Raw genomic sequence first — 21,797 nt, forward strand, 5'->3', positions numbered from 1 at the left:
CGTCATAGACGAATCCCAAGTTTGAATCAGAGCGGCGGGAAAAGCTTTTTCAACTTCGAATCCAAATTTCTTAGAAATAAATGCATCTTTCGCTGCCGGCCAAGTGGCAACAAAGCCATGACATGCCGAACTATCGGATTTTACTATAAAAAAAATATTAATAGTGCTCTCCTCTGTGTCCCTTTAAGTTAAAGAGTGATGCTGGTCACCCGAATGCTGGGCTGCCGAAGTAGGCTCCCAGGACTTTTTCGAGTGAAGCCCTGTTTCAAATATGTGGAACAAGAAAAACATGGAAGATAGCTGTAACAATAAGCTGAAACACCCAAATAAAGAGGCGAAGAAAAAGAATACGTTATAAAGGTTTCTAAGTTTACGCAGTGACACTTAAAATAGCTCATTTTGGACGTAAACACTCATGTCGCCGCAAACACGCAGCTTCAAGGATTGCTATCATTTGACCCATTTCCATTTTTCTACCAGTCCCAACACAACTGAACAGAAAGCGGCCGTTATGTGAACGTAAGAAATGCCCGACCATGCTTTTATTGACTGCGATCGTCACGGTTCGCGAAAAACAAGTGCCATGGGTCGAATGACTCGAGGCGCGGAAAGATCGTGCGAGTGCTTGGTGCACGTTAGGACGTGGAATTCTTGCACGATAAATGTGCTTTTGCGTGCCACAAGCACGGAAATGTCAGAAGAGCCGCGTGTGTTGAGTAACAAGCGGGTACACGTGTACCCGCGTCAAGCGGGCAAGCCGCGAACGATCCCTGCGCGACATGCGCGACGGTCTTGCTGTGAACTCCTATTTTCTTAGCATCCTATCGCTAACACCGCGTGCACTGCGCTTACCTTTTAAAACAGCACCAAAAAGCACAAGCAAGGTGCACTTACCTCGCACAAGCGTGTGTTTTTTGAAGGCTTGAAGTTCTCCCGGCCGATTCTGTGCAACCACGCAGAACGACGCTCTCGGTCATTTTTCCCGGTCGGAATCGAGAAAAAAGTCTTTCCGCACTCGGTTCGGTTGCTGCATCCGAAGGCGCAGCAGCCAGGCATGATTTCTTCAGTATCAAACTCGAGAGCAACAGTTGCAACACGAGAAACGTCTGAAACCTGCGCTCTTCTCAGCCGGCCCGACCGGCGCTTGGAAGGTATATGGCACCCCAAGATCACGTGGTACGGTTGGGCCAATGACCGCGTCGGCGGCGCGGGGAAAAGAAATGCGGTACTCTGAAATTTTTTCCAGTGACTCTAGAGAGCGCAGGTCATACGCTCCAATAAAGGTCAGCAGGTGACGCAGGGCTTTGATCTGGCTCCCACGAGAGCGTGGAGGGAACAGGAGGTCGTCCAGAGTGGCGCACGGCAAGCCGAGGTCTCTATACCCCTGTTGCATCTGTGAGCGCTCCCGTGAGAGCGCAGGGCGCACACACAAAATGTGGGTCATTGATTCTGCACCGCCGCACTGCGAGCACACTGATGACGGAGGGGCACAGTAGCGGTGGAGACGGTCGGCGGATCACCCAGAGCCAGTGCGAAGGCGGAGGAGCAGGGTGTAGTCCGCCCACGCGAGTTTGCGTGGGTCAATTGGTGTGAACCTGGCTGCGGTGGCCACACGTGGGTCGGGATGGAGGCGCCGAATGGTGCGTCGGAGGGCTAGTTTTGCGTTGTCGTAAGGGGTGACGAGGCGCGAAAGGGGCACTTTCGGATCGAGAGCGGCCCGGGCAAGTTGGTCAGCCACCTCGTTCCCCTCAACGCCGACGTGTGAGGGGACCCACTGCTGAGTTATCTGGCAGCCGCGGGCACCGAGCAGGTGAAGTTTGAGTGCTGTGAGCTGCAGCAGGCGACAGCCCTTCTCGGGTTGTTGTAGAGCTTGAAGGGAGCTCCTGGAGTCCGTCAGGATGGCTGCTTGACTGACGGCCGGGTTGGAGCTTAGGATGTCAGCCGCGAGCGAGATGGCTGTCAGCTCAGCTGAGAGGGACGATGCCGGCGTTCTGAGTCTGATCTGACGGACGGCGTGCAGAGCGGGGGCAATGCAGGCTGCTGCAGCCCGTCCCATCTCCTTGTTGACGGAGCCATCTGTGTATAGGAGCGTGCGGCCTGCGAAGTCTTGGTGCACTTTCGCAGCCACTTCCTGCTGTAGGGCGCATCGCGGGGTGCTGCGTGTTGAGATGACGTCGGGGAGCGTGGTGGAGATGCTCGGCGGCCGATAAGTATGCGGCGGCGGAAAGCGGGGCGGTGGTGGTGGTGGTGGGCCGAGCAGCTGATGAAGCTGTTTGACAGCCTTCCCCATTCGTGTGCGGGACTGCGCTCTGAGGTGCTTCAGTAAGCCGGCACAGGTGCCCGAGCGCTGCATGCGCTCCACATGGTTCAGGGCAGTCAGTTGGGCGCGCAATGATACGGGCCATGTGGCTGTTTCGGCGTAGGTCGCTGCGACTGGCGAGTTTCGTGGGAGGCCATAAAACTGACGCAGTGCATTGTGGTGCGCCTTGTCGATTTGATTCCATTGCGCTGGCGACAGGCCAACGAGTGGGAGGGCGTAGAGGGTCCTGGCAGTGGTGACCGCATCGTATATGCGCAGGCAGAACGCGGGAGAGCAGCCACTGCCTTTTGCAAGGAAGCGCCGCGCGATGCAGGAGACGAGGGCTGCCTGGCTGCGGATGGCTTTGAGCGCGGGTCCCCAGGTGAGGCGCGAGTCGATGAGCAGGCCCAGATAGCGCACGCTCTTACGCCACGGGATCGGGGTGCCACTCAAGGTGAGCGGGGCTGTTCGATTTTGCGCCGCCGCATTGTTTGGGTGCACCATAAGCGCCTCACTTTTCCCGGGAGAGATCGAATTTCTGCTGCGGTGCTGACTTTGCACCCATGCCGCGCTTGATCATGTGGTTGTTTCCACGTTGGCATTGCATAATCCCCCTCGCTGCTCCAGCCCCTCCTCCTCTCCTTCCCTTCTCTTCTGATCTTCCTCGTCGTTTTTCTTTCACTCCTCTTCATTCATCTGAAGGGAGCCAATAAATCAGCTAGGCGGTCAAACCGATTCATGCATTCTTTGTGTAGCTTTGCCTTCGCCTCTTCCCACTTCTTCTGAGCTTCAAATTGCTCGGCTCTTGCCTGTTATTGTTTTTTTCGTGCTTCCCCAATCTTTTCCAGGGCTTCTAAGAGGGGAGCAAGCTGAGAGCGGCTGTGCCGCTTCCTCTTCGATGTTGTGCCACCCTCAGTTGGCACTGGCAGGTGGTCGGGCATTTCCTCCGTCGTGCTTTCCCTGTTTAAAATGTACACAAACAGATGCCACATCACTTCCAGGCTTTTGCGCAAACTATGTAATTTTAGCTCACCATGGGCTTCCACTTGGTAGAATTTATTTATTTATTCAAAGTACCTACAGCGCCCATGAGGCATTATTGTAGGGGGGTTATTACTATATACAATAACAAATGCAAAGAAGATATTGGAAAACATGTCAGCAAGGATAACACAACGTATTAAAAGAAGACTAAATGAGTTTACAACTGGTATGAGTGATGGCACAGTGCTGGTAAACACACGAGACCTGGGAAAAACTAAAAAAAAAGAAAAAAAAATACATCAGACTATCGCTTCAACAGCACTTACGAAATCAGGTGCACAAACCACATCATTCGGAAGCTTATTCCAGCCCAGGATTGTGTTAGGGAAAAACGAATACTTAAATACATTAATGCGGCATTGATAACTATTAATCTTTTTCGTGTTATCGAGTCTCTCTGAAATGTAATATGGCTGCTTTAGATAAGTGTTTTTATTAATACCGGTACAATCATTGTAAATACTGTGCAAGAACTTCAGCCTGAAGATTTTTCTTCGGGTTGCTAAAGTCTTCCAACCAATACTGTCGCGAAGTTCGGAGCTCTTTATATGAAAATTAAAATTTCCAGTCACAAACCTTGCAGCGCGTTTCTGTACCCTTTCTAACTTGTCAATGAGTGTACCCGTGAAAGGGTCCCATGCTACACATGCATATTCTAATACTGGCCTGACATTTGTCAAATATAATGTTTCTTTTAGTGCCTGGGGAGAGCTTTTGAAATTTCGTTGGAAAAAATACAAAAGACGAGAAGCTTTGGCAGTTATCATGTCAACATGAGCTGTCCAGTCGAGGGATGCTGTGAGTATAACACCAAGATATTTAACCTTATCAGTAGTTTGGATAGTGTCATGGTTTAAAAGGTACGATCCAAGAATTTTCTTTTTTTTGTTTGTAAATTGCACATGGAAACACTTAGATACATTCAATTCCATGCCCCACTTCAAGCACCACTCGCAAACTCTGTCAAGGTCAGCCTGTAATACACAAAGATCATCAAGGCACGTGACAGGGGAATACAAAACGCAATCGTCAGCATACAGTCTGACAGTGGATCTGAGGCCGACAGGTATGTCATTGATGAATATGAGGAACAGTAATGGTCCGAGCACCGAACCCTGTGGCACTCCAGATAAAACATCGACAGGCGAGGATGATGCATCATTGATTACCACCTGCTGCTGGCGTGCCCTTAAATAATCTTGTAGCCAACTGAACAGATAGTCAGGGAGACCAAGGCATGACATTTTTTTTAAAAGAAGGTGGTGCGGCACAACATCAAAAGCCTTCTTAAAATCTAGAAAAATAGCATCTATCTGAAAACAGTTGTTCATTCCGGATGCAATGTCATGAATGAACTCAGTTAGCTGCGTTGCACATGACAGCCCTGATCGAAAGCCATGCTGTGCTGATGTGAAAAAACTGTTGTCTTGAAGGTGTTTTACAAGTCCAGAATAGATTATGTGCTCCAGGTTGCGGTTCCGGTTGCGGTTACGGTTGCGGTTCCGGCTTCACCGCTTCAGAAAAAGTGCCCGTCTCTTCGAAGATGAATCGCTTCCTAGATTATGGGTAGGATATGTTCTCTTTTGTCTTCAAGCTAATAATTTATTTTACTGTCTTCCAAATACGGCACGACCTGGAGTGCGCGCCATGTGCGCCAGTGCAGGTGGTGTCTTTTCAGAGCCATCTACCGAGGAGCAGAAGATTGGCGCCCGCCTCGTTTCCGAAGTGGAGAAGCCGCACAGAACCCTCAACAGTCTCGACGTACACGGTGGCTGCGGGGGTCCGTCCTTCGGTCTAGCCAAAGCTTGCTTAGCAAGCCCCGTGCTCGCAGTCAGCGACAACGAGCACCATTTGACCACTTTGATTATGTGTCCCCAGGCTCCAGGAGCTATGTAGGATTTACACTGTGCTGTTTATCCAGAATGTCGGCCAGCTCTCTCTGTGATGCACAAATTATTGAACCACTGAACAGGTCAAGAAACAAGTTCAACTTACCGTATTTTCCGGTGTATAAGACGCGGCTTTTTTTCAGAAATCTTGCTGGTGCGTCTTATACGCTAATTTTTCGCGTTTTTTTTTTGCGAGTTCAGAAGTTAGTCAGGTTCATGTTCAAGCTTTTTTCATCGAAAAAATATCACTACCAATGACACGGTTGTAACACGGTTAATACTTGAATACGGGGACCGCCGTGCGCAGCTTTTCTTAGGTGAACTTTATCATGAAACAGCTGGGATGACGACTTCCGGGTTCACAAACACGTAACCGTTTCGGAGGCCCCAAGCAAAAGTAATGTGAAATGCCAAAAGATGAAGACAATCGCACTTCTCGCCACTGTCAAGACAAGTCAAGACAAGCCGGTGTTCTTTTTTAGCCACCATTTGCAACTTTGCTCCGTGTACGTAGTACGAAGAGAATGTTTCAGCCTCGTTGCCGCCAGAAATGGGCGAACTTTTTGATAGCGTATACGAAGATGAAGATTTCATAGGTTTTAAGTAGAAATAAAATCTTGTTATGGACATAATGCAGAGCACTTTCGTTTTTTCTTTTTTCTAAAACGTGGGCGGGTATAACGCTGCCATTTTCGATCGCTTAGCGTTGCTTAAGAATTTGTCACAGGTACAGTGAATTTCGCGATGGTCGCGCAAGCGTGTTTCATTCTCACTAGCCTAACCGGTTAAATTGGGGTGCGTCTTATACACGGGTGCATCTTATATACCAACTTTCTCAATGACAGCCTGCATATATGGCGGGTGCGTCTTATACAAGGGTGCGTCTTATACACCGCAAAATACGGTACTGCTTATATTTACAGCTCACACGGTTGTGCCCGGACGAACTGTTGTGTTTCTTTGAGTTTTTGTACGCTCTGTCGAGTGACTTCCACTTGTTTTCCACTTGAGTTGTGGTAACGTTGCATTTTAATTCCTGGTTCACGAGTTCAGCGAGCTTCTGCCACAGCAGTTTTCATGTTCTAAACATGAAAAGAAAGCATAGTTAGAGCAAAACATGTAATTCAACTTTTCTGCAGCAACACTTGACATGTCTTGCATGCCAGGGCTGCAGTGTTTCTTTAGTATTTTTATGCTAGAAATCTGCTGCTGTCAGGTAATCTTATTATCAGAATATTCGCATTTCTGCTGCCACACATTAAAAGTACTCAGTGTGGGATGAAATGTCGTATACTAAGCTGCAAAGCACACACCATGAGGTAATCTTGAGAACATTACCGTAACGCTGAGATTAGAAATCTAACAAAAAATGCAGTGCTGCTGTACATTTCTCTCTTGCACAAGCTTACTTTGGACACGAATGATGTCATACCTGAGGACTCTAGTTCTTCCAACCAAGTCCTTAAGCCCCGAGTATTTGGAAATGAAAAACTTCGTTTTATGGCTACCCCACAGTTCTGAGTCTTCAGAAAACACGGATGGCGCTTCAGAAAGAGGAGTTGCGCCCCGGTCGTTGGTGTCTGAAACGGGTGCCGACAGTTGTGCTGGATGGGGCAAATCCACATCATGGGCCACGAACCGCAGCTAGACACGCTGCCCGTCTGCAAAGACCAATATTTCAAATCTGTAAATAGCATAACATGACGCCTCAGAATGACAAAGGGTACTTAGCTAGAACAAGCGACAATTGCGATCTACTGCTACACTTTGCTATGAAAATAAAACCCCTTCTCACCGCTAACCATGTATGTATTGTCAGCCTGCAGCCAGCTTCACTTATCTGAAGCCTGGTACACATAACCATCTGAGTTCTCCACGACTGAACCATCTCAGTTGCGAAGCAGCTCAACTTCTTTCTCAACACCCTGGGAAACGAGCTTCAGCGTAGTCTGCTCGGGGCTGGGCGGTACGTAGCGCGCCTTGCTTGCACTATCTGGCACCTCTCCTCGATGTGGTGCGCGGAGGCCGAGAACTAGTGCAGCACTAGGCCTGCATCTTGACAAAATGTGGGAAAAAAATGCAGACCTCTCGAAAGATGCTTGTCACGCCTGGGCCCAGGTAAACTTCGCATTGATTTTCGTGACCTTGCTCAGTGGTCGGGCAAGATATGCAAAGTGTTTTACAAACCTCCTGTAGTAGCCACACAGGCCCAGGAAGCTTCAAACCTGTCTGTTGATTGTAGCAAGCCTTGTGTCGCAGATGACGTAAATGTTGTCAGAGTCTGGGCTTATGGTCTTGCCATTGATGATGCAGCTGAGGTGTCAGGTGGTGGTGAAAGCAGTATTGCATTTGCTTGGTTGAAGTCGGAGCCCTTTTTTTTTTCCAGACATTTGAACCAGATCTCATGTAGATCTCACATAGAGTTTCGAAAATAGGATGACGTCATCCAGATATGCCAAACAGATATTCCACAGTAGGTTTGCCAGCACTTAACTTATTGTGTGTAGAGGGTTACTCAAACCAGATGGTACCACATTGAACTCTTAGAGCCCGGTTCGCGTAGCAAACACAGTCTTCTCTTTGTTCTCTTCTCTAATTGGAACCTGACAATAACCGGTGCCCAGTCGAGCTTGGAGAAGAATCGGGCTCCTTTTACGGTGTCTATAACATTGTCCACGTGAGGCAGCAGGTGTATATCTTTCTTAGTGATGAGTTCACCTTCTGGAAGTTCACATTGAACTGCCTTATTCCATCTTGCTTGCTCACCAGCACTATTGGTGATGACCACGCACTCGCACCCTTCTCCAACATCTTGGTGACTTGCTCTTTGATAACCTTTTGTACGTATGTGGAGTAACTGTAGAGGTTCTCAGGATTTGGATGTGCTCCATCAGTGTTGATGTTGTGTACTGCAATGCTTGTGCGCACGATGGGACAACGTTTAATTTATTTATTTATTTATTTAACAATACTGTCAACCCTCGTGTGAGGGTCCTTGCAGAGAGGGTATAAAAATTTCATAGAAAAACAGCACTATTCACAAGCATTGAATACATCAGCATGAAACGGTACATCATTCAGTCAAGCATCAAATGGCACTTTCAAGCAGGTGGTGATCCAGAGATCGTTCGAATTCATGCACATCACTCTGTTCCACAACATTCATTGGCAAATCATTCCACATTTCAACTGCATGAGGGAAGAAGGAATGTTTGAAAGTTTCACTACGGGCGTTGTAAGGCTGAATTATCCGACAATGATTTGTTCTAGAACTGCGTTTGCCTGGTGCTTGTATGTATGTTTCCTTCTGAATATTTATCTGTCCTTGGACAGATGGACAAGATGTGGCTGTATTCTCATACAAGGTCTTCAGATTGCCGCTTCTCTTTGGGTTGTTGAATGACAGCCCATCACCTAGCTTGATGTCTTGTTTGGAAATGGCGATGCGCTCCATTAATTCGTGTCGCAGGCCCCGCAACAGCTAGTACGACCATATAGCTGCGGAACGCCTGTGTCCCAGCTTGTACAGCCTCTGGTTGTAGTACTTCCCTTCAAAGTAATCGCTTGGGGTCATTGTACATTGACTCAACATGGTTATTCATTGTCAGGCCAGTGAGAGTTCATCTTTTCAAAGTACTCAACAAATGTTGTCAGTCCAGACTCAGATTTTGCTGCAAGGAATTTTGACATCAGTCTCTGGAACTGTGCCTTATCAGGGCAGTGCATCAATGCATGCAGTGTGCTTTTCACTGATTTTTTGTTTTCGGACCTATTGACCTTGTTGGTATTTCCCATCCATCTTCGCCACGCATGGAAGATGGAGAGCAGTCATTTGCCAGGAGCGCCCATGACTGCAGTCCAAGCGTTGGCATATGCTTGTGCACCATCTGACAAGAAAGTTTTGGGATTTAGTGCCTCACCAATCCTTTTCTTGATGGCTTTGACAAACCTGAACCTTTTTTTCTCTTGTGTGCTTTTGGAGAGGAGGTGCGCACATGGAATGCCTGGACCATTGCCTCCAATCATCGTTAGTGTTGTCAGCTTGAGGTCGTACCCATTAGTGCCATGTGTCGAGTTAATGCAAACCGCTTGTGGACCGCACTCCAGTAACAGCTCTTTTTGAGAAGTGCTCATTAATGCCATCTCAAAATAAGCCATTTTCTGTTGTATCAGACAATCTTGATCTGCGTACAGGACAACTGGCTCTGAGCAGCTCTTGAACTTGTCAATCCACATGCCATGATTGACGAGATAATTTTTGTTTTTCTGTTCTTTGGTGTGAAGTCTGTACTTCATTTGAAGATTTCGAACATACTTTGAAGTAATCAGGTGCTTTCGGTTCTGTTAACCAGATGATTAACGTGCAACTGCAACAACAACCTTAGATGGTACGCCCAATGAGAGTTTCTCTTTCATGCAACCCTTGTCAGCCGCTGACAAGCTCTGATGTTTCAGCTCTTTTGGGTGACAGTAATGTTCAGCCTGATATACTGAAGTCAGTGTCAGTTGTGGTTGCTGTCATAGTAGAGAAACAGTGATTGTTACACTTCACGCTGCCCTGCGACTTTGCCTGTCATTTCTCATACAAGGCAGAGCAATGGCAAACAGGGACATTCCTTGTCACTCCTGGGGTCGACGGTCCTTCGAGGCAGCATGGCAGTAGGTCAGGGGCAAGAGAGCCATTCCGCCGCGAGCTCCTCTTTTGAACCCTTTGGGCATTCCTCGCTAGGGCCAGCCGGTCGCCCACAAGCTCAGGCATGCGCCCCTTCCCTAAGTAGCCAATAGGTTGTCGTGCCGTCACGGCATTATTGGCAACAGGGAGAGTAGCCAGAGTGCCTTCTCTCCACAGTCCTGGCAGTGCCCGTGCTCGTCTTGTGACTCTGGCGCGTTCGCCTGTGGCGCGGGGACGATAAAGGATATGAAGGATACGAGTGTATCCCTTCAAACGCCACAGTCCACTCCTCTGCAGACAGTTTTGATACCCCTTCAGAGTTAACAATTCCTGCACCCTCACAGTGTTTGCTGAATTGACCACCTGTGTGGTCCTCACCTTGGCCCTTAGCCTGGGAGATGAGCAGTTTGATGAATCTGTCTCGTGTGAGTTCATATAATACAAGTAACAGGTTGTACAACCTCTGTTTGTAGTACTTCCCTTCAAAGTTACAGCTTGAGGTCATTGTGCCTTTACGGGCATTTACTTAATATGGTTATTCGTTGTCAGCCCCGTGCAATCTCTGTAGCACAGGGGCCCATACTCTGGGTGGTTAGAGAACATGCTTTTGAAGTACTCAGCAAGTGTTGTCAGTCCAGACTCAGATTTTGCTGCTAGGAATTTTGACACCAGTCTCTGGAACCGTGCCTTATCACGGCCTTATTCGGACAGCGCCTTATTCGGACAGCGCCTTATTCGGACCTATTGACCTTGTTGATGTTTCCCATCCATCTTCGGCATGCATGGAAGATGGAGAGCAGTCATTTGCCAGGAGCTCCCATGACTGCAGTCGAAGCGTTGGCAATGCTTGTGCACCATCTGACAAGAAAGTTTTGGGATTTAGTGCCTCACCAATCCTTTTCTTGATGGCTTTGACAAACCTGAACCTTTTTTTCTCTTGTGTGCTTTTGGAGAGGAGGTACGCACATGGAATGCCTGGACCATTGCCTCCAATCACCATTAGTGTCGTCAGCTTGGGGTTGTACCCATTAGTGCCATGTGTCGAGTTAATGCAAATTGCTTGAGGACCGCACTCCAGTAACAGCTCTTTTTGGGAAGCGCTCATTAATGCCATCTCAAAATTAGCTATTTTCTGTTGTATCAGACAATTTCCTCTGTGTACAGGTCAACTGGCTCTGAGCAGCTCTTGAACTTCTCAATCCACATGCCATGATTGACGAGACCATTTTTGTTTTTCTGTTCTTTGGTGTGAAGTCTGTACTTCATTTGAAGATTTCGAACATACTTTGAAGTAATCAGGTGCTTTCGGTCTAGTTAACCAGATGGCTGTTATCTTCTGGCTGTTATCTTCTTCCGGCACATCATCGATAACAACATTTTCGCACCCTGCGAGCCGGTTTTCTTGGGCTTGGCAGTTTGCACTGGTGGACGAGGGGGGCTTTCGTCTCTCTGCCAGTGCGGAACTGGCCTTTCTCGGCACCGTTCTGAGCACATAACCGATATCTCTGACCATGTCCGAGATCTCTCGGAGCAGCTGTTCTCTCTCCGTGTACTGCTCCTCCGTTCCGGATCTGCGATGAAAGAAATGCGCGGTGCGCGCGAGAAAAAAAAAATGCGCCAGTAGTTGCGACAGTGTTAGCATGGGAATACATATGCTCAGTATACATACATAATATGCCACTTACTTCCGAAGGTTGGCTCGGTCTTCTTGGGCGGAAGTAGCCCACCAATAGCTCCGTACGGTCCTTGATCGCACGAAGCGTTAGTTCGCGCCCAACAGCAAACATCACGTTTCTCAGTACCGCTGTCCAGTTTTCAGGGCACTGAAATGGATTCTGTGCACACACTTCCTGCAGAAGCAACAAATCTTCATCGATTCGGAAGCGTTTCCGCAGCCTCTGCTGCGATGAATTCGCACCGCTGGCGGAAAAAGCCGACGAGGAGCTCAGCATGCTTGACTCACTGGCGGCAGCCATCTTGTTCCACTGCCGGGGGCCGTCTCGCTGAGTTCGCTCCGCTATGGTCCTCAGCGAGCGGAACGGGAGATGCGCTCTGGTCGCCCGCTCAGGGCCACGCGGGCTGCGCATGCGCAGTTGCGTTTCCGCTGGCTGCCTTTGCGGAGCGGGGCCGTCGCTCCGGTCAACTAAAACCCTCTATTGTTGGGAACGGGCAGAGTAACCGGAGTGCCTTTTCTCCCATTCCTAGCGGCGCTTTCATCTTGAGACTGGCGCCAGGACGATGTAGGATACTAGTGTATTCCACATCCTGCCCTCCTTAAGAAGCCTCCCTACACATAAGCAGGCCCAAAAATACTTTACTTGATCTTGGTGGACCTCAGGTCCAGATCCATGATGCGACCCTCCCCTGTGAGCGTGGCCTCTGCCGCTCCTTCGGATGCTGGCGGGTCCGTGGCCACCGCCACGTGGGACATTGACTGGGGGTCTGGGGCCGGAGTCGTGTCGTCCAGGGCCACAGGCACAGCTGCCATGGGCGGGGGAGCCGCTGCAGCTGAAAATCTCGGCTAGGTCTGTTCCGCTCTGCAGCAGTGTGTGCTGTTCACAATGTGTAGCTGAATGGGTCCAAAGCACGGTCAGACAATTCCCAACCCCTTGGGACACGCTCGTCAGCAAACTGCTGACGCTTCAGCTCTGGATGGACTTCGCGCTGAGTTGCCATTCCACGCAGTGCACGGGTCAAGTGACTGCGATGCGGGTGGTGGTAGCTGGTACGCTTAACTTTCTCAGTGTTGGTTTCGCTACGCTCAGCGAGGCGATAAAGTTCGTCCATCACTTGGACGTACTCTATCAGAGACTCATTGAGGTGCTGGGTGCAGAGCTCCAGCTCTCTCCTCAAACGCCACTCGTAGTTCGCGGGAGGAATTCTTTGCGGAAGCTTGCGTTTAATACCTTCATTGTCCTCGCTCGGTTGCCAGCTAGTCGGTACCAGTAGGCAGCTTGTTCTGTCAAAGAGACAGGCACAACACGCGCGAGCATTTCGGTGTCTGCGATTCCTATCACTTGCTGATAATGTAGCAGATGGGCGAGATACTCATTTGCTCCCGTTCTGTCATGGTACCCTGTGTAGATAGGCAAGTCTATTTTAACACGTTCCTGGGCCGGGGCTTGGAAATTTTTTTGCAAAATACCCGCTAGGCTGTGCATTACTTGCATCACATTCTGTAAGAGCAACTCGTTTGACTCCAGACTAATGCCCTCGGAGTTGGGCGCCGCCGCTGATGGCGGCGAATGATGAGGCCTAAGTGCCTCATTGTCTGTGTCATAGAGCGGCGAGGTGCCCGATGTGGTGCCCCCCCCCCCCCGTATCAGGCCTAAGTCCTTCCAGTGCATTAGGGGATGTCACTCGGCTATTCCATGTGGAACGCCGAAGATTTACAAATCCAAGGCCTTCCGAAGACGCGTCAAGTAGGAAGAGCTGATTCTGTGCCGCTAGCTCTGACAGCATGAACAAAGAGTGCTTCTGAGAAACACATCAGAGACGTAGGGAATCAGTTTCCACCGTGCTGAATAGTTTAAACGAACTCAGGCGATGCATCGAAGTCAAAAGTATCGCTCAATTTTAGATTTGGCAGGAGCGTTGAACAGTGTATAGACCATGGAGCATCTCCAGAATGATAAGATGCTCTTGCACGGACGCGCGGATTGCACACTGCCGCCTGAGCTGCAGTCTGCCGGGCTTTCAGAACTACACCTCTTGAGAGTGTGCCCTAATCCTCGAGCGAGCTCCTTGAATAACCTCAATTACATCTGCACTGGAGCCAGGGTCATTGCCGGAGGTGCCACCTCTTCCAGAACCATCTCAATCCACACTTCTGTTGGAAGCTAGCATGCAGGCATCTCTTACGTTTCAGTCGCATGGGAACAAACTTTTTGTCACAATGTGCTATTATATCTTTTAGTTTCATCCATAGATCATTAACTGCGTCATAATTTTCAAAAGAAAAGGTTTCCAAAGCTACGTCGAGGTAGTCAATAATGCTGACATCGCCAGCTCTATTGACGTCTTGAACAGATAGATGTGATTCAGTTACTGGACCACCAGCATCCATGTTCCCAATAGTAACTGTTAGCAGCAGTAATTTATGGTCTGATATGCCCTCTTCTATTGTGTGATGTCTGCTTCCAGGTGCCTAGAAACAAACGCGAGGTCTAATATTGAATTTGCGAAGTCGGGCCTATCAGCTGCCATCCTTTGTTACGGTGACAGCAGTCGTTCGCTCCAACAAAGTACACTGTTCAATTGCTTAGTTCGCCCCACGTACGGACGACAAGATAGGGTGTCACTGTTTGTCCAGCCAGCCGGGAGGGCGAGCTTCCGTACCAGCTACACGCAGGCGTTACTCTTATGCGACACGTTTCCCCAACCCATGGCGCAGAGTCGCAGCCACGGCAGGTTTGGATGAAATAGGCAACGGCAGAGCACGCTAGGAAATAGTTTTGTCCGAACGCAAGGTAAAGCACACTGTGGAAGGTGTTTTGTCCGATGAAATAAAGTTCAGTAGCTCACCAAGTCGTCGTCGACCGGCGTTGGGTTGTCTGGGGGTCGGTGGGCAGGAAGGGATCCTTCGAGGCAGTGTGATGACCCCACATAATGCGCAGCTCCACACGGGACGAAGAGGCAAAGAGACACCGTATGGCTCAGTTAAAAAAAACAGATATACATGATTGTACATCAGAGGCTTGGATGTCCAAGCTTACATGCCGACGCCTTCATGGAGACGATGGAGGGGCTCCGGAGCTGCGCTCGATCGGTTGCTGGCAGAAGCTGCATGCTGTCGGGCATTATTGGGAACAGGGAGAGTAGCCAGAGTGCCTTCTCTCCACAGTCCTGGCAGTGCGCGGTCGTACCCATTTTTGCCTTGTGTCGAGTTAATGCACACCGCTTGTGGACCGCACTCCAGTAACAGGTCTTTCTGGGAAGTACTCATTAATGCCATCTCAAAATTAGCCATTTTCTGTGGTATCAGACATTCTTCATATGCATACAGGACAACTGGCTCTGAGCGGCTCTTGAACTTGTCAATCCACATTCCAAGGTTGGAGAGGTCATTTTTGTTTTTTATTCTTTGGTGTGATTTTTGTACTTCATTTGAAGATTTCGAACATACTTTGAAGTAATCAAGTGCTTTCGGTCCAGTTAACCAGATGATGAACGTGCAAACTGCAACAACCACCTTAGATGGTACACCCAATGAGAGTTTCTCTTTCATGCAACCCTTATCAGCCGCTGACAAGCACTGATGTTTCAGCTCTTTTGGGTGACAGTAATGTTCAGCCTGATATACTGAAGTCAGTGTCAGTTGTGGTTGCTGTCATAGTAGAGAAACAGTGATTGTTGCACTTCACGCTGCCCTGCGACTTTGCCTGTCATTTCTCATACAAGCCAGAGCAATGGCAAACAGGGACATTCCTTGTCACTCCTGGGGTCGACAGTTTTGTCCCACCAGAAATGACAAAATGGGTCGTCTCTCGGGCTTCCTTGTCATCCTCCCAGACTTCCGAATACTGTGCAGAATTGTGCAACAGAGAAGGATGGTATGGTTAGTGGTAGTTGACAGAGCAACCTCTGAATGTTCATCGGCCTGATCGTGAGAGTCGCCACCATGGATGTGCTTGCACATTCCATTCACACCAGAATCTATGGACAAAGGTGCTGCAGTCGTGACAGGCATATGTGCACTGCTTACATTGATTGGTTGCGACAGTTTTGCAGTTGACACACACCTGGGATTGAGATGCCACTGACCACTCCTCTGCAGACAGTTTTGATACCCCTTCAGAGTTGACAATTCCTGCACCCTCACAGTGTTTGGTGAATTGACCACCTGTGTGGTCCTCACCTTGGCCCTTAGCCTGGGAGATGAGCAGTTTGATGGATCTGTCTGGTGTGAGTTCATATAATACAAGTAACAGCCTGTCCAGCCTCTGGTTGTTGTACTTCCCTTCGAAGTTACCGCTTGACGTCATTGTTCACATACTTAATATGGATATTCGTTGTCAGCCCCGTGCACACTCTGTAGCACACGGGCCCATGCTCTGGGTGGTTCGAGTATCTCCTTTTGGAGTGCTCGACAAATGTCAGTCCAGGCCCAGATTTTTCTGCAAGGAATTTTCATATCAGTGTCTGGAACTGTGTCTTATCAGGGCAATGCATCAATGCATGCAGTGTTTTTTTCACTGATTTTTTTGTTTTCGGACCTACTGACCTTGTTGATGATTCCCATCCATCTTCGCTACATATGGAAGATCGAGAGCAATCATTTGCCAAGAGCTCCCATGACTGCAGTCCAAGCGTTGGCATATGCTTGTGCACCATCCGACAAGAAAGATTTGGGATTTAGTGCCTCACCAATCCTTTTCTTGATGGCTTTGACAGACCTGAACCTTTTTTTTTCTTGTGTGCTTTCGGAGAGGAGGTACGCGCATGGAATGCCTGGACCATTGCCTCCAATCACCATTAGTGTCGTCAGCTTGAGGTCGTACCCATTAGTGCTTTGTGTCGAGTTAATGCACACCGCTTGTGGACCGCACTCCAGTAACAGCTCTTTCTGGGCAGTGCTCATTAATGCCATCTCAAAATTAGCCATCTCAAAATTAGCCATTTTCTGTTGTATCAGACAATCTTCATCTGCATACAGGACAACTGGCTCTGAGTGGCTCTTGAACTTGTCAATCCACATTTCATGATTGACGAGATCATTTTTATTTGTCTGTTCTTTGGTGTCAATTCTGTACTTCGTTTGAAGATTTTGACCATCCTATGAAGTAGGTGCTTTCGGTCAGTTAACCAGATGATGAACGTGCATCTGCAACAACTTAAGATGTCGTACCCGATAGGAGTTTTTTTCATACAACCCTTATCAGTTTCTTTCATGCAACCCTTATCAGCCACTGACAACCGATGATGTTTTCACCTGTTTTGGGTGACCGTAATGTTCAGCCTGATACACCACGGTTACGTGTTTGTCAGTTGTGGTTGCTGTCATAGTGGAGAAACAGTGATTGTTGCACTTCACGCTGCAGTGTGGTTTTGTCTGTCTATTCTCATAGAAGCCAGAGCGATGGCAAACAAGGACATTCCTTGCCGCTCTTGGGGTCAACAGTATTGGGCCACCAGAAATGACAAAATGGGTCGTATCTTGGGCTTCCTCGTCATCCTCCGAGGCTTTCGAATGCTGTCCAGGATTGTGCAACAGAGAAGAATAGCCAGCGGTAGTTGACAGAGGAACCTCTGAATCATGGTTGTATTTCCGGAAATACAAACAAGAAACACTTATACATGTTAAAAAAAGGCATGTATAATGCTATTAAGTCTCAAAAAATCACAAAAATAAAGTGATTCAGTCATACAACAAATGTTATGCCTGAGTCATACAAACACAAGCATACCAAATAAAAGGAGGTATGTGTGCATGTCTATGTATGCACCCACGCATATTTACATATGTATGTCCGCATACACACACATACAACAAAAAAGGTGACTTGAACGGAAAAAAATGAGCTAGTCAGAAGGGCAGCAAAATCATGCCAATTACGCAAAACAGCTTAAGACTAAGTGTTAATGAGGGCACAGGTGTTTAACCAAATGAGATCCCTTGCAGAAAGCCCAATTTCCTTTGCTGCCTTCCTGGTGCCAGCACAAAGGAGCCCAGGTGATCCAAACGAGAGACCCAGAACCTTGCAAGGTTTGTCCCTGGTAAAGATCTCTGGCAAGAGGATGTACTTCTCTCGCTTGATCTAACACATGTGCTCCAATGTCTCGGTGCTGTAATCCCAGGTGACTGCCACATCTAAAATGTACGTGCAGTGGGGCAGGTACAGAACGATATCTGGTCTGTGCCTGGTCCCATCACGATCGGTGAAGAGTTTCTCTCGCATCACGTGGGCACCAGGATGGATTTCTAGTAATTTGGCGGCAATTGCGTCCGCACTGAAGTTGTGGCGTTTTAATGCGTGGGAGGCTGACGGAGTCGCACTTGCCAGTGATGTGCGGGATTGTTTCTGGCTTTCGTTTACATTGACGGCACATGCGGGACTTTGGATCACTGGTTGGTCGGCAGTCAGCGCCCGTCCCGTCCACTTCTTCGTTGGTCCTTGTCTTTTCGCGCTGCATTCGTTAACCATGATCACTGACCAACAAGCCCAAACAGCCACCCTAGTTAACCTCTGAATGTTCAGCGGCCTGATCGTGATAGTCGCCACCATAGATATGCTTGCACATTCCATTCACACCAGAATCTATGGACACAGGTGCTGCAGTCCTGACAGGCATATGTGCCCTGCTTACATTGATTGGTCGCGACAGTTTTGCAGTTGACACACACCTGGGATTGAGATGCCACAGTCCGCTCCTCTGTAGACAGTTTTGATACTCCTCCAGAGTTGACAATTCCTGCACCGTCACAGTGTTTGCTGAATTGACCACCTGTGTGGTCCTCACCTTGGCCCTTAGCCTGGGAGATGAGCAGTTTGATGAATCTGTCTCGTGTGAGTTCATATAATACAAGTAACAGCCTGTCCAGCCTCTGGTTGTAGTACTTCCCTTCGAAGTTACAGCTTGAGGTCATTGTGCACATACTTAATATGGATATTCGTTGTCAGGCCAGTGCACACTCTGTAGCACACAGGCCCATGCTCTGGGTGGTTCGAGTATCTCCTTTTGGAGTGCTCGACAAATGTCAGTCCAGACCCAGATTTTGCTGCAAGGAATTTTCATATCAGTGTCTGGAACTGTGTCTTATCAGGGCAATGCATCAATGCATGCAGTGTTTTTTTCACGGATTTTTTGTTTTCGGACCTACCGACCTTGTTGATGATTCCCATCCATCTTCACCACATATGGAAGATGGAGAGCAATCATTTGCCAGGAGCTCCCATGACTGCAGTCCAAGCATTGGCATATGCTTGTGCACCATCCGACAAGAAAGATTTGGGATTTAGTGCCTCACCAATCCTTTTCTTGATGGCTTTGACAGACCTGAACCTTTTTTTCACTTGTGTGCTTTTGGAGAGGAGGTGCGCACATGGAATGCCTGGACCATTGCCTCCAATCACCATTAGTGTTGTCAGCTTGAGGTCGTACCCGTTATTGCCATGTGTCGAGTTAATGCACACCGCTTGTGGACCACAGTCCAGTAACAGCTCTTGCTGGAAAGTGTTCTTTAATGCCATCTCAAAATTAGCCATTTTCTGTTGTATGAGACAATCTTCATATGCATACAGGACAACTGGCTCTGAGCAGCTTTTGAACTTGCCAATCCACATTCCAAGATTGAAGAGATCATTCTTGTTTTTCTGTTCTTTGGTGTGAAGTCTGTACTTCATTTGAAGATTTCGAACATACTTTGAAGTAATCAGGTGCTTTCGGTCCAGTTAACCAGATGGCTGTTATCTTCTGGCTGTTATCTTCTGGCTGTTATCTTCTGGCTGTTATCTTCTGGCTGTTATCTTCTGGCTGTTATCTTCTGGCTGTTATCTTCTTCCGGCACATCATCGATAACATTTTCGCACCCTGCGAGCCGGTTTTCTTGGGCTTGGCAGTTTGCACTGGTGGACGAGGGGGGCTTTCGTCTCTCTGCCAGTGAGGAACTGGCCTTTCTCGGCACCGTTCTGAGCACGTAACCGACATCTCGGACCATGTCTGAGATCTCTCGGAAAAGCTGTTCTCTCTCCGTGTACTGCTCCTCCGTTCCGGATCTGCGATGAAAGAAATGCGCGGTGTGCGCGAGAAAAAAAAAATGCGGCAGTAGTTGCGACAGTGTTAGCATGGGAATACATATGCTCAGTACACATACATAATATACCACTTACTTCCGAAGGTTGGCTCGGTCTTCTTGGGCGGAAGTAGCCCACCAACAGCTCCGTACGGTCCTTGATCGCACGAAGCGTTAGTTCGCGCCCAACAGCAAACATCACGTTTCTCAGTACCGCTGTCCAGTTTTCAGGGCACTGAAATGGATTCTGTGCACACACTTCCTGCAGAAGCAACAAATCTTCATCGATTCGGAAGCGTTTCCGCAGCCTCTGCTGCGATGAATACGCACCGCTGGCGGAAAAAGCCGGCGAGGAGCTCAGCATGCTTGACTCGCTGGGGGCAGCTATCTTGTTCCGCTGCCGGGGGCCGTCTCGCTGAGTTCGCTCAGCTATGGTCCTCAGCGAGCGGAACGGGAGATGCGCTCCGGTCGCCCGCTCAGGGCGAAGCGGGCTGCGCATGCGCAGTTGCGTTTCCGCTGGCTGCCTGAGCGGAGCGGGGCCGTCGCTCCGGTCAACTAAAACTCTCTATTGTTGAGAACGGGCAGAGTAACCGGAGTGCCTTTTCTCCACATTCCTAGCAGCGCTCTCATCTTGAGACTCTGGCGCCGGGACGATGTAGGATACCAGTGTATTCCACATCCTCCCCTCCTTAAGAAGCCTCCCTACACATAAGCAGGCGCAAAAATACTTTACTCGATCTCGGTGGACCAAAGGTCCAGATCCATGATGCGACCCTCCCCTGTGAGCGCGGCCTCTGCCGCTCCTTCGCATGCTGGCGGGTCCATGGCCACCGCCACGTGGGCCGTCGACTAGGGGTCTGGGGCCGGAGTCGTGTTGTCCAGGGCCACAGGCACATCTGCCATGGGCGGGGGAGCCGCTGCAGCCGAGGATGGTGGGCCAGCGCGAGGATCAGGGGTGTCGCCGGTGTGGCGGGCGGCGACTTGCAAAAGCCGTTCTGTGGATTTACCCTCACGATGCACCTGCTCAAACAACTGTCGGGCCGCTGCAGTGGGAGCTGCCACCGCCCACCGATCTTTGACCCGGGCCATTGCCCCCTGCGTACTCCGATAGCGCTGGGCGCCCGCCTTGTGGGGCCCCTTGTGGATTAGCACAGCCCCACACGGGCACAGCCGAGAGTCCGGAGGCGGTTGCAGGGACACGTCCTCGGCCCGCTGGTCCACATCAGCGAAGGTACAGCCCCGGAAAAGATTGAACTGCTTCTTCGGGGGTGTGTTCATCTTTGTCCTTTCCTGCTGCTTCCTCGGCCGCCACGAGACGTAGCCCACCGGTGTGTCCCTGCCCTCTTGGAATGTCCAGGTCGCCACGTCCTGGTCGGTCACCTCTATCTTACGGTGCGGACGTCGGGGGACGCTCGTGCGGCCGCATGTCTGGCTTATGGTACGCCCACACTAGCGACAAAAACGCGCGCGGCAGACGCGTGCGGACAAGTCCACAGTCGCGTTTTGCGGCACACGGCAACGGCGCATGGAGTCACGCGCTGTCTCGTTCCATTCGATACTTCTCGTGACAACGCGCTCTCTGTTCGGCCGATTTCGTTCCATCGGAAGCGTCTGTGTTTTCTTGCGCCACTGCCGACCATGCTCAGGCATGTCGGATACGGACGAGGAGCTACTCGTGACTGTGAACACTGTAATACTTATTTGTGCTTTACTTGTGCGACGCCGACGTGCCAGAAAGCGGACGAGAATGTTTTGGGTGCGCACTATATGGCGGTACAGGGACACTGAGGGCCAGGCGCATACTCTGCTTCCCCGCTTGCGCGCGAGAGAAGAAGGATACTTCAGAGAGTAAGTGGGATTGATAACTACTTCTTCGATTAAGTGCGTGCCACCTGTAGATCGTAGAGTTTCACAAATGATTGCGCCGTTTCTTGTAGCTACCTGCGAATGCCGCCGAGTGTCTTCGACACTTTGCCGGCCCCTGATAGAGCGGCAGGTGACACCGTTCCGGGATCCCATTTCTGCTCACGATCGACTAGCGATGACGATACGGTAAGATTTATTTCAACCCTATTTCTTTCGGTAATGCAGGAATACCGAATGTATATGCTACACTTGTACCGACACCTAAATGGAATCGTATTTACGCACGGGAAGCTT

General features: G+C 49.4%; 1 long non-coding RNA gene and 3 pseudogenes across 1 annotated transcript in view; 1 reads left to right on the top strand and 3 right to left on the bottom strand.

The window, feature by feature from the left end:
• The window catches only part of LOC149370132 (uncharacterized), a 106,975-nt gene that overhangs the window by 29,409 nt on the left and 55,769 nt on the right, over positions 1–21,797 (top strand). The window lies entirely within an intron of this gene.
• Positions 206–2,995, bottom strand: LOC149370135 (uncharacterized; annotated as a pseudogene).
• On the bottom strand, positions 2,992–10,409 carry LOC149370136 (uncharacterized; annotated as a pseudogene).
• On the bottom strand, positions 12,239–20,462 carry LOC149370137 (uncharacterized; annotated as a pseudogene).

The sequence above is a fragment of the Amblyomma mixtum genome, chromosome 1, assembly GCF_055824585.1.
Source record: "Amblyomma mixtum isolate Tamu chromosome 1, ASM5582458v1, whole genome shotgun sequence".
NCBI lineage: Eukaryota > Metazoa > Arthropoda > Arachnida > Ixodida > Ixodidae > Amblyomma > Amblyomma mixtum.